The sequence below is a fragment of the Mustela lutreola genome, chromosome 5 (genome assembly GCF_030435805.1).
Source record: "Mustela lutreola isolate mMusLut2 chromosome 5, mMusLut2.pri, whole genome shotgun sequence".
NCBI lineage: Eukaryota > Metazoa > Chordata > Mammalia > Carnivora > Mustelidae > Mustela > Mustela lutreola.
Genome location: NC_081294.1, coordinates 68,644,518 through 68,658,616, shown reverse-complemented (window position 1 = coordinate 68,658,616; position 14,099 = coordinate 68,644,518).

Sequence of the window (14,099 nt, the reverse complement as noted above, 5' to 3'; positions counted from 1 at the left end):
TTCCAACATTTACCACCCTTAAAAAAACATGAAACCCTGACTCTTGCAGTCATTGTAGACCATGAGTCTCAAGCTTATCTTATGGGAAAAGCAAAGAGGCTAGCTGGGTGTATTTATACACTAACTTCTGTCAGTCACTGATTAAGAGCTGCTCCCAGGGGACACATTCCCCAGCACTTCCAGCCTCCCCCTTGGACAGTTTGAAAAAGCTCTTCAGGAAAGAGTTAAATAGGTTGATAGTTGGAAGACAGACCATTGGCAGGAATGGGAATGGTAAAAGCAAGAGAAGTGGGCAGGACCCCGGCATCCTCTGCTCTAAGCCACAAACTAAAGTGATATTCACTCTCCATGGCAGACTTTTGGACTTTCCATATTACAATAGACATAAACCATGTGAGTAACAATACACCAAGTAATATTTTCAAAAAGCATGTTTTGCAAATTTAGGTTTCTTTTCATTGAGGAATATGTGTCTTCTTCTGGGACTATTGGAGTTGATGATGTTTTCCTGTTACTATCCCCTGTTGAATTACTAGAATTCTTGGTGGAGGGCCACTATGACCATTTTGCTGTGTCTTGGTTTTGAGAATTGCCTTTGGCTTTTCAAAACATTTCACGGGGCGCCTGGGTGGCTCAGTGGGTTAAGCTTCTGCCTTTAGCTCAGGTCATGATCTCAGGGTCCTGGGATTGAGCCCCACATTGGGCTCTCTGCTCAGCAGGGAGCCTGCTTCCTTCTCCCTCTCTCTGCCTGCCTCTCTGCATACTTGTGATCTCTGTCAAATAAATAGATAAAAATCTTTAAAAAATAAATAAAAATATTTCACAAGGGAAGATTTCAAACATATACAAAGTTCATGGACTAGAGCCTCCTGAACCCATCATCTAGCTTCAACACTTTTAAACTCATAACCAATCTTGTTTTATCTGTGTCCTTTACCACTTACCTGCTGGAATTTTTAAAAGCAAACTATAGACACCATCTATCCATAAATATTTTAACATACAGTTCTTAAAAGTAAAAACTTTAAAAATGCCATCACTTTATGTAAATTAAACAATTATCCCTTAATATTATAAAATATCAAGTAATAGTTCAAATTGTCAATGTCCCACCAATTGCATTTTTATACTTCCATTTTTTTATTATCAATTCATTTTATATGCCTCTCAAGTTGCTTTTTTTTTTTTTTCCCTTAGATAGAGAGCACCAGAGGGGCAGAGGGAGAAGGAGAGAGAATCCTAAGCAGACTCCATTCCCAGCACAGAATCCAACTCGTAGCTTGATCTCAGGACCCTGAGATGTTGACCTGGACATTTGAACTGAATCTGCCATCAAGTTGCCTCTAAAGGTTATTTAATAAGTTCTGCCTTTATCTCTTTATTTTCCTTGTATTATATTTGCTTAAAAAAAAAGAAAGTGGACCATTTGCCCTATGGGGTTTCCTACCATCTAGATTCTGTAGATTCCATTCCTATAGTGTCATTTAACATGATTCTCTGTTTTCTATTGGTCCTGTCAATTGGTAAATTCATATTAGGACCTAGAGAATTTCCAGATACAAGTTCAATTTCTTGTCACAAAATGACTCAATAGATGATATTGTGCTCTTTCGGTAGGAGACCCAAAATATTTGTCTCTGTTTCTGATGTAAGCTGCTATTGATAATGAATTCCTAGATTTGTTAATTCACTGGAAATCACAAATAATAATAATTCTAATTCACCATTGTTTCTTCCTTTGTTAACTGCAATACTTCTATGAGAAAATATATCTTGTGGTACAATCTTCATGGTAAAGACAGCATAAATGGTTCTTTTTTTATCTTCAAGTTTTGATAATCCAGAGATTTCAAAAGATTGTTGAACATTAAAGATATCTATGCTCAGTTCCTCAGAAGGTCTTTCTTGGTAAAACTAATCAAAATAATCCAAACACAGAAGCTTGTTCCTCCAAGAAGCAATCTTATTTTCTGCTATTTAATCATTGATTATCACTAATATTCTAATCTCTATATCAGGACATAAAGTTGTGGCTATGAACAGAAAAAGATACTCTATTTTTTGGTTTTTACCTTTTATTGTATTTTTAAACTTTTTTATTCATTGAATTGCATTTATTGCTCTTTTACAATTTGGAAACAGATAGGCTGTGATGGTAAAAGTAGGAATTGAATTTTTACATATGTGTATATATTACCTAGCCATTAGAATTTCTGGTGTACTATATCAGAAATTATCCAAGAAATTTTTTTTTTAATTTCTTTTCAGCTTAACAGAATTCATTGTTTTTATACCACACCCAGTGCTCCATGCAATGCTCCATGCAATAGGTGCCCTCCTTAATACCCACCACCAGGCTCCCCCAACCTCCCACACCCCGTCCCTTCAAAACCCTCAGGTTGTTTTTCAGAGTCTATAGTCTCTCATGGTTCCCCTCCCCTTCCAATTTCCCTCAACTCCCTTCTCCTCTTCATCTCCCTATGTCCTCCATGTTGTTTGTTATGCTCCACAAATAAGTGAAACCATATGATAATTGACTCTCTCTGCTTGACTTATCTCACTCAGCATAATCTCTTCCAGTCCTGTCCATGTTGGTACAAAAGTTGGGTATTCATCCTTTCTGATGGAGGCATAATACTCCATAGTGTATAGGGACCACATCTTCCTTATCCATTCATCCGTTGAAGGGCATGTTGGTTCTTTTCACAGTTTGGCGACCGTGGCCATTGCTGCTATAAACATTGGGGTACAGATGGCCCTTCTTTTCACTACATCTGTATCTTTGGGGTAAATACCCAGTAGTGCAATTGCAGGGTCTTGGGAAGCTCTATTTTTATAAGAATTTTTTTTTTAATATTTTATTTATTTATTTGACAGACAGAGATCACAAATAGGCAGAGAGGCAGGCAGAGCGAGAGGAGGAAGCAGGCTCCCCATGGAGCAGAGAGCCCAATGCAGGACCCCAAGACCATGACCCAAGCCAAAGGCAGAGGCTTTAACCCACTGAGCCACCCAGGCACCCCAGAAATTATCCAAGAATTTAAAACAATTTTCCTTTGTGTACAAAATGAGTTTAGTAGGGTATAATATGGGGAAGGAAAAACTTGCTAAATGTGGTTCTTTTATACAGTCAGTCAGTGTTTATGTAGTTGTATTCAGTATAGTTTGGTGTCTTTTGATGTTACGTATGGACCCCTTCTTAAGTTTTCATTAACTATCCAGCAATATTGGACACCAAGAGGCCCTACAGTGCAGTTCATGCTCTTCTCTTAGTGTTGCCACCATATCTATGCACCTTCCACAGGAAATTCAGTTTTGCTAAGTATTTCTTCACCTACAAAATGAATGATAGTGAACTCGTATAGAGGTTGGCCAACTACAGCCCAGAGGCCCAAATCCAGCCCACTGCCGTTTTCTGGTGGCTTCCAAATAAAGAATGATTCTTGAATTTTAAAAATGGTTTTACATTTTAAAAATTATTTAAGGGGGTGCCTGGGTGGCTCAATGGGTAAGCCTCTGCCTTTGGCTCAGGTCATAATCCCAGCGTCCTGGGATCGAGCCCCGTATCAGGCTCTCTGTTCAGCAGGGAGCTTGCTTCCTCCTCTCTCTCTGCCTGCCTCTCTGCCTACTTGTGATCTCTGTCTGCCAAAGAAATAAATAAAATATTTAAAAAAAATAAAATGAAAAAATAAAAATTTTGTAAGGATGAAATATCCTCGGTTTTGTCTCTTGACTTGCAAACCATAAATACTTAGTATTTGGCCCTTGCAGAAAAGTTCACCAACCCTGTGGTTATAACAGTGATTGTCCAACTATTTTCAGTTGCAGAACTTAAAAAAGAGAGAGAGAGAAAATCTTATTCCAAAGCTCTCTGCTTAAAACAAACAAGTGTATACTTATTTAAATTAATTTAAAATTTTTAATAATTGCTTGCTGAAAAATTCAATCAGGAAAAATGAGGCTGCTTTAATGAACATGATAGACTGAAGGAAGGAACAACAATTTTGACATTGGAGATTGTAAATGGCAATTAGTTTTAGAGAGCATTTAACCTACAATTTATTCCTGTGATTTTTTTGTTAGATGATTTCAAAAATAAAGTCCTGTTTTGAGCAGATAAGTGGTTATTAATAGTAGCAATTTTTTAACAGTTCACCTTGGAAACTCAGGACGCTCTGCAATGAAACTGATCCAAATTCTTAAAAGAGAAGTAGGAAATTTTGATTTTACTTATAACACCCCCCCAAAAAAATGCTCTCATAATCAAAATATAGCAATCAGACAGAAAAGCACCAACAATTCAGAATAGAAGATAAAGCTGTCTATATATTTTAACACCTGTGGTGTTTTAGTGTCCTTGTCTCACTGACAACTGTGCTGTGAAGAAACAGAACAGATGAGTTTGCTGCTGCAATTTTATGTGAGTGGACACAAGCAAGTTCGAATTTTAAGGAGAGTGGAGAAGAACAACACCCTTCTGGTTCCAGGGCTGCTTACCAAAATCTTGAGATCTGTGCACAAATACAACAGTTGAAGCCCTATTCTGAAGTTCAGGCACAAAGAAACCAGGTAATTTGCAATCAGAGTGAGGTTAAGGAGCACAAAACTGAAGTTACATTTCTGAGAGATTAGAAAATAAGCTGAAAATTGGGTTGAGTAAAAATTTTGCCTTACTTGCCTATCAAGTAAATTATACATGATCTTGACTATATACACCTGTGTAGGTGTTTGATGTCATTTCAGTTTGAAGATGTTGAACTAGATTAAGGAAAAGAGTCTACTCAAATATGTGGACATTTTTATAAAAGATTTTATTTAGTTATTATAGTGAGATCAGGAACAAGGGGAGGGGGAGGGGAAGGAGGAGGGGGAAGGGCAGAAGGAGGGCCAGAAGGAGAAGGAGACTTCCTGCTGAGCAAGGAGCCCGATGAGGGACTCGATCCCAGGACCCTGGGATGACGACCTGAGGCAAAGGCAGACACTTACCAGACTGAGCCGCCCAGGTGTCTCAAATATGTGGACATTGTGCCTTTAAGATAACCTATCCAACCCTTGCAGTGAGTAGAGGGTAGGTGGAGAATTCTAAAATGCCCCTTGTTTACAGGGTCTAACTTCTATCGAAATACTTTAATAACTCTGCAGATTGTTTTGCAGATCAAGTGAGTTAAACAAGATGAATAATCATATAAGTTATATATAATATGTGTGATTAAAGCAAGTGATTAATAAATGCATGGGTACATTTATTGTAGAAAAGAAACTTTAAAGACAATTTGGAATAAGAAATAAAGATGTCTATATTTCTTAACAAATTCAGTGTTACAACATGCACACACACAAATGAGTAAAGAAAATTTGATCACTTACTCTGGTCTTTCTGAGGTGGCATTGATCATTTATTCCACAGATCATCTAGCCCTGTATTCATTTATTCAAGAATGACTTCTTAAGCCCCTTCTATGTGGTGATGTCCTAGGTATAATAAAGCAAACCAATTCCCTTGCCCTTGTCTTGGAAAGCTGACAGGTGGCAGGCAATAAAAGAGAACACAACGTCAAACTGCATAGTTTTATAAGATGGTGAGAAAATGTAAGAATACAGAAATCAGGGAAGAGGATTAAGGACTTAGACATAGGGAGGCACTTTTGAAACACAGGGGTCAGGAAGGATCTCATTCAGAAGATGAGGAAGCACAATGTAGCGATGCCTGTGGAAAGAAGAGTGAAGGCAGATAGGAGCAAGGGTTTTAGGAGCAGCAAGAACCCTGAGGTGTGAGCAAAGGCAGTGTGGTGAGAGATGAGGTTATCAAGATAAGGGATGGGTCCTGTGGTACCTGTTGGCCAATGTAAGGGTTTCACCTCGAGCGGGATGGAAAGCCACTGTAGATGTTGAATACAGGAGAAAGTGTATTATCACCTAAGTTTAACACACATTCCTCCAGGATGGGGCTCATGGAGTCCCATCTTACATGAAAGTTAGGATCTCAAATTAAGTTATAATTTACACAACCGTTTGGTATCCCTTCACAATGTAAGCCTTTTAGGTTTACTTTCTGTTTTTCATTATAGTATTAAAAGTTAGCAAAACAAACAAACAAACAAAACAAAAAAACCTCCCAAAACCAAAACCAAACCAAACAAAAAACTACCCATTTTCTTTTTAAGATTTTATTTATTTGACAGAGAGAGATCATAAGTAGGCAGAGAGGCAGGCAGAGAGAGGGGGAAGTAGGCTCCCTGCTGAGCAGAGAGCCTGATGCGGGGCTCAGTCCCAGGACCCTGAAATCATGACCTGAGCCGAAGGCAGAGGCTTAACCACTAAGCCACCCAGGTGCTCCAAACCACCTACAATTTTTTTTTTTATTATTATTTATTTGACAGAGAGAGATCACAAGCAGGCAGAGAGGCAGGCAGAGAGAGAGAGGAGGAAGCAGGCTCCCTGCTGAGCAGAGAGCCGGATGCGGGACTTGATCCCAGGACCCTGAGATCATGACCCGAGCTGAAGGCAGTGGCTTAACCCACTGAGCCACCCAGGCGCCCCACCACCTACAATTTTTAAATGGAATACCAATTAAATATTTTGAGAAAACTTCAAGCTCCTCCATGGACCCACAGAATCTAGACTGATAACTTCTGAGTTAGATGAGTTTAAAAGACTCCCAATATCCAAATTCTCTATATCCCTCAGTTTCAGAACAGACAGTAGACTTCCACTTTCTAGCTGTATTTTTGCCTGACCTCTTTAACTATTCTCCAACAGTTTAAAAATGTTTATTCTGCTTACCCCCCCCCCCAATGGCATCTTCTCATCACTTCATCCAGCTGCTGCTTATGGATCCTGCTGGCATACATTTCAGGCATAATCACCAACTCACAGGCACTGAGATGTGTTTGATTAGCTGTACTTCAAGATGGCTAGAGGTAATGAGACTTTTTTATCATATGACATATTATTTCAGAGGTGAAACACTGATGAGCTTGTATACAATTCAAGCTGTAGAGCCTGATGATATACATATGACAGAAAAGTATTTTTTAAGGGGTGCCTGGGTGGCTCCGTGGGTTAAGCCTCTGCCTTCAGCTCAGGTCATGATCTCAGGGTCCTGGGATCAAGCCCCACATCAGGCTCTCTGCTCAGCAGGAAGACTGCTTCCCCCTCTCTCTCTGCCTGCCTCTTTGCCTACTTGCGATATCTCTCTCTGTCAAATAAATATGATAAATATATAAAATCTTCAAGAAAAAAAAGGAATCCCTAAAAAACAAAACAGTATTTTTAAGACAAGAGTTTGTGTTTATCTGTTCTCTCTCCCTCTTCCTCCTATTTCAAGTTGGTAGAAAGGCCATTTGTATTTTTTCTCCTGGACTTTTTACAGAGCTGGAAGTAGAATCATCTCAAGGACAACAGCCATTCCTATCTTTTACAGAAGTATTAGCTCATGGATGAGATCATTTTGGCTGTCCCAACAGATAGAGAATAGGCCACAGAGGCCAGAGAGATGACATTTCCAGAATGTGTGAAGGTGACCAATATTTGTGGGTCCGTTGACTCCCCCTAGGTAGCAGCCTACAGGGAGCCTGGATCCTGGACATAGTGGTTTCGGTCTCTACAAGGGTGGAGGGCACCCAATAGAAAAGAAGCAGCAGCTACTGGACTGAAGGACTGTGCTTAGAGGTATGATGTCTGTATCGGCATAAAACACTGCAAACCCATTATTTCCCTGGGATTGGAGATACTTGAGGCTGCACACAACCTTTAGATTTTAGACAAACATGCATCGGGGGCATAACCTAGCAATATCTTAGATTTAATTTCTTAATATCTACTCCAAATGGAGGCTTGGAGATGGATTTACGATGACTTAAAAAGATAAAGAAATGTGATATGCACGTATATGAAATATATAAAGATTCATACCAAAATAGTTCCCTCTTCCTTAGGCAATAATGACCTTTACATATATTAAAAGGTGGGGCACCTAGGTGGCTCAGTGGGTTAAGCCTCTGCCTTCGGTTTGGGTCGTGATCCTGGGGTCCTGGGATCGAGCCCTGCGTCGGGCTCTCTGTTCGGCGGGGAGCTTGCTTCCCCCTCTCTCTCTTTGCCTGCCTCTCTGCCTACTTGTGATCTCTGTCTGTCAAATAAATAAATAAGATCTTTTAAAAAAACCAAAAACAAATATTAAAAGATAAGTTCTCTTCCTTGATGACTCTTCTGTTTTACACAGAATGTTAATCAAGTACTAGCTGTTGTTTCAAGTTCTTGTAACTTCTGAACTTATTTAATTAAGTATGGTTTGTTTTTTCCTTTTTACACTCCTGCTTTTCTTTTTTTAAATTTTTTTATTTTTAATAAACATATATTTTTATCCCCAGGGGTACAGGTCTGTGACTCGCCAGGTTTACATACTTCACAGCACTCACCATAGCACATACACTCCCCAGTGTCCATAACCCCACCCCTCCTCTCTCAACCCCCCTCCCCCCAGCAACCCTCAATTTGTTTTGTGAGATTAAGAGTCACTTATGGTTTGTCTCCCTCCCTCATTAAGTATGGTTCTTAGCAATCATATTTATTCAACTAAAGAAAGTGAATAAAGCTGACATTCATCCACTAGAAAGTTTCCACTCAGATTTTATACTCTCAGGGAATGCAAGTAAAAGGATGCACAGGACATTAGAATATCTTTAAGAGATTAATTATCATCTAACACTGAAGGACTATGTCAGACTAATGTCTAATTTTATCCATTTAAATATATTTAATCTTTAAAAAATTGGTACTTAGATTGATGCTATGACATTCAGGTTTAGGTATTGAGTTCTGTATATGATTCCTCTGATGGCAGTGCAGTTAAATACATAATTATCTTAAACCCATAATTATCTTTAAAAGGTCTGATGGGGATTCCTGAGTGACTCAGTTGGTTAAGGTTCTGAGTCTTGATTTTGGCTCAGGTCGTGGTCTAGAAGTTGTAAGATCAAGCCCCTCCCTTTCCCTTTCCCTTTTCCTCTGCTCCCCACTTGTGTGCACACTCTGGGGCAGGGGCCAGGTGGGGGGGTTGCGCCGTGGGGAAAGGTGTGATGACTTACACACTGACTTACACACTGTGAACTTAGGCAAGTTGTATCAGTCTTTGTTTCTGTTATCTGTAAAAATGAGATAATGGTATTTTTTTTTAAGATTATTTATTTGACAGAGATATCACAAGTAGACAGAGAGACAGATGGGGGTGAGGAAGCAGGCTCCCTGCTGAGCAGAGAGCCTGATGTGGGGCTTGATCCCAGGACCCTGAGATCATGACCTGAGCCAAAGGCAGAGACTTAACCCACTGAGCCACCCAGGTACCCCCAACAGTGTATTTTTAAAGTTTTATGTGGTGTGTTTGTTTTTTTGTCTATTTAGTAATTATAATTCACAGAATCTAAGGCCAGTGTGCATTAATGGACATTGAATCTATTTTTTTTTTTAATAGTCTGCCCAATATCCTTCTCCTGTCCCCATCTAACCCTTCTTCTCCAGTAATCCTGTTCAGTCTTTATGGTTTAGAGAGGGCTGACTGTTGTCCATAGCTGTCTTTATAGAAGTCCTGATCAAAATTCAACTTGAAGTGTGTGACACAAACAAGACTAATCATAACCCTTCTGGGGATTATGGTTAGAGATAGCAGGAAAGATGCCTCACATCTCCATGATCTCTGGCTGCAAGGCCAGTGTGACACCATAGCCACCGGTAGCCATCCTTCTAGAGACACAGAGGCAGTCTGAGAGCCAAGAGAAGGAAGCCAAAGAGTGACAAGGGAAACCCTGCTGTTAGTTAAGTATGTGAATCCAGCATGTTTGGAAAACCACACATGGATTTTTCAGGTATGCCAGGCATTTTATGCCATTTTTCATAAGCTAGTTTCCAATAAATTTCTGTCACTCATGACTAATAGAATTTTCACTAGAATGCTGTTAAGTGTGCTTTAAAGTCAGACCACATGCAATGAAACCTCAGCTCTTTGACTTGCCATGGTTTGTGATCTTGGACAAGTCACTTTCATCTTTTTTTGGACCTTTTTTTGGGCCTCAGCTTCCTCCTCTTTAAGTGGGGAGTGTAACTGAGATTGTGTGTATTAGTACAATGTGTGGCCTATGATAAGTGCTCAATAAATGCAAGCTATTATTATCACATTAAATAAATGTGCACTGAAAACAAGTTACCTGGGTAGGAAGAGATGCCTTTAAAATAACCAAGTCATAGTAAAAAAATTGGGAACACTGAAGCAAAGGGAGAGAAAATATAACACTGAAATTAAAGGGCACTCAGAGAAAGGTGAGAAAATTCTCAGCAAAAATTGAAACATAAAAAAAAAAAAGTGAAGACATAAATTCTTGTATTTGATGACACCAGCAGCACAAAATCCATGAATCAAAAGTTGCCAACCAGTGGCCCAGACATTCTATTTATTTTATTTTTTAAATGGAGTCTTTGATTCTGGCACTAAAACAAAAACTCTATGGATAGCACCAAACCAAGCAGATATTCTAAATTGGCAGAATTTTTGTTAGCTATTTCAGTACCTTGGTTGTAAATTTTCCTTAATTTTTTTTTTCTAAGAGTGGTGTTAACAGAATTATATAAAACTTGAGTATTAAGTTTCCAGTTTCCTGAGAATTTTATGCACATAGAGCAGACATTTCTACAGACATGTTGTAACAGATATTTAATAGAATGTGGTTCCAGTCTGAGGCTTTTAATTAGTGTATAAAGCAAATAAAATGATAACAGTTTAAAATAAAATTATTCTGCATTAAAATAAGAAAATAAATTATATGGCAGCAATAATTAAAATGATAATTTATATTAAAATGTCTCATTTTTAATATAGCTAGTCAACTTCTAGGATTAAAATATTAGAATGTAAGTTGGAAGAAAAATAATACAATGTGAAGAAATAGAACAACTCCTCAAAATTTTAACTATAAATGTATTTTTTTCTTAGCTGTTAATACAAATGCAATCACTTTTTCTGTGTATATGGTTTTTTATGAATAATGAGATAATTTTTATTAGTTTTTTTCTAACATGAATCCAGTAAAAATGTTCTAGAATAGAAATAAAGCAAAGTATCACAAAAGACTGAAAATTGTACAAATTTATATAAAATGAGTGAACCTGTTTGACTATTATTAGAACTACTCATTTCATACAATATAATATTAACAGTGCCAAATAATTAAAAGAAATATTGAAACAGTATAAGTCCTACATTTATCTATTTGGAGTTCTGTCTCCAAAATGCCTGTGACTTAGATTATATATAATTATGTGCATACGGCTCCTATCACCAAGCTCTTTTAAATCAACAGATAATTACTGTGAAATTAAATTCACACATACACTACACAGATGTCCAAAGAATGCAAGCATCCATTATCATCTGTAGCTCTTCTAAACTACCCACAAGGAAAAACAGACACAGGAATTGGAGGGAAATTTTAAACAATAGCTCATTATTTTTTGTTTTGCACAATGTCTTCCAATTTAAAAAAGCTCTACTGCATTAATACTCCCTCAATACACAATTAAACCTACTGCAGGGATCTTTCTCCCTCTCACTTTCCTCTTGAAACCGAAGTTAGGTATTGGGGGAACTCGGTTCACCTTAAGGCATGGGGCACAGTTTCCCTAGTCTTGTGTGGTGCTTGTATCAGCCTTTGTCGTAAAGAATCAGTAAATGTGCCTTAGGGTTTTGCGCTCAGCTCCTCTCCACCAATACTGTTATCCATCCCACCACCACCACTGTGGTGGAGAGGGGTCAGGCTGTGTGTGGTCTACCAAGGTTACAAATAGCAAACAAAGCGAAAACTATACTTTCTTGAGAACATGTAGAATATATACCCCTGTGATTCCTGGAGCAATAGCCTGGAAAAGGGGAAGTGAGAACATAGAACACAGGACACAGACCTTTACTTCCATGATGGCTGTGGCCTTATTCCTCCAACTCAAGTCAATCAGGCATGTCTCTCTGTCTCCTCTCTATATGACAAGGACTGCCCCCACTTCATTCTGATTTTGTTCTATTCTTGGTTTATGATAAAATTCTATGATCTGATCAACAAAGCTTGGCCCCTGATATGTTAATGAAATCCTCTTCTTAACAAAGCCTGTCTTTCAAGTTTATTTTTATGTTATTGACTCAGAAATCCGATGTTGACTCCATCTTCCTCCTGGCATCCTTCCTATAACAACTAAAACCTGTCATGAAAAAAATAATGTCTGTACAAGATGAAGGGAGAAGAGTCACATTAAAGGAATTTTTAAAAAGATAAAAATACACTAATGTATTTAAAAATCCATCATTTACCTTTCCATTAGAACAAGCCAAGAGTTCCTTTATTGAGAAGTACTGAATTGCATTGTTAGGATCTGTAACAGCATCAGATATCATGAAGGTTTATGGAATGGTATGGAAAATAATGTTGAAAGTAATACAAATTTAACTGTATTATTAAAACAGAAGACAGTGAAAATATTTGAAGGATGTAGGAGAGATGCTAGAATGATCTGAGAATTTTGGAAATATAACAATCTATAATCTAGAAAGTATTAGATAAAATGTACTTTATATAACCCATTTTTAAGACATTATTTTCAACATAAATAACTACTAGATCAAAAATGAAATTTAACTTGGTAGGCAAATCCAAGGAAGATGCTCAAATGCCAAGGAATGTTGTCTCCAAAAATGAAAAAGCCCACCAAATGTGATGACTCTTTTGCTATTCGTGGGGAAAAACACGGAGCAGCTTGCCTTCCTCTTTTGAGGGGATTCTCCCATGTTCTATCTCCTCCTTCTTTTTAAGATTTTATAAAAAGTGTTGTATAAAAGTTGTCTTTCAGCTATACAATCGTCAGTTGGGCCCAGGATTGAATTTGAAGACTAATTAACATAGCCCAGAAAGGGACAGCACAGCTGTCTTCTAGAGATGGACTCCATGGGTATTAGAAATTTGCCTCCTATTTCAGGGAACAGAAGTACATCTCCATCTGTATGAAGTATAGTTGCATTGTGTTGGGTAGAAATAGGGAATTTCAAATTTGTAGCTGAAGTTTTAACATGGGTACTGAGTAGTTTAGATACTTTGCTAGTTATTAAGCTGTTCTCTCTCAGCTCCAAACCTATCCTTCCGTATTCATTTTAAGATAGTATGGCTGAAAGTCTACATACCACATTGCTGCCTTGCACTGGCTCCCTATTGTCTTGCTGATAGCTGGCCCTAGAGAGGGCCACTCAGGGCTTTAGGAGGGAAAAGAAACTTGTTCCATCCTGTTTGCTTTGTGTTTGCTTCCTGGTCTTACGAACAACATATTTTCAATGCCCCCCCCTTTTTTAAAGAAATTAAAAAAATTTTTTTTTTTATTTGGCAGAGAGAGAGAGAGAGAGAGTGCAAGTGCACAAGCAGAGGGGCAGCAGGCAGGCAGAGGGAGAGAGAGAAGCAGGCTCCCTGCTGAACAGGGAGCTCAATGCAGAACTCAGTCCCAGGACCTTAGGATCATGACCTGAACAGAAGGCAGAAACTAAACTGTCTAGGTCACCCAGGCGCCCCAGTTTTATCAATGCTCTTAAAAACATTCCCAACAAAATAAGCTGTGTGCCATTTTGCAGTAGTGTTTTCATCCATTTTATATTTTCCCCAGCTATTTAGAATCAGCCTCATCATACTGCTATCAGAGACTCTCACAAAGCCAATTGTACTTTCCTCAGAGACCATGCTTCCAAATGTGTGGGGGCCCTCCAAGTTTCTAATTTTAATTAATCTGCATCTTTTTTTTTTAAAGATTTTTTATTTATTTATTTGACAGAGAGACATCACAAGTAGGCAGAGAGGCAGGCAGAGAGAGTGAGAGGAGGAAGCAGGCTCCCTGCTGAGCAGAGAGCCTGATGCGGGACTCGATCCCAGGACCCTGAGATCATGACCTGAGCCGAAGGCAGCAGCTTAACCCACTGAGCCACCCAGGTGCCCTAATCTGCATCTTTTCACTTTAATTTCTTCAATCTAGGAGTGATATCTGCTTTCCTATGATATTATAATATTCTTCTTTGCCTTTTCAGTTAA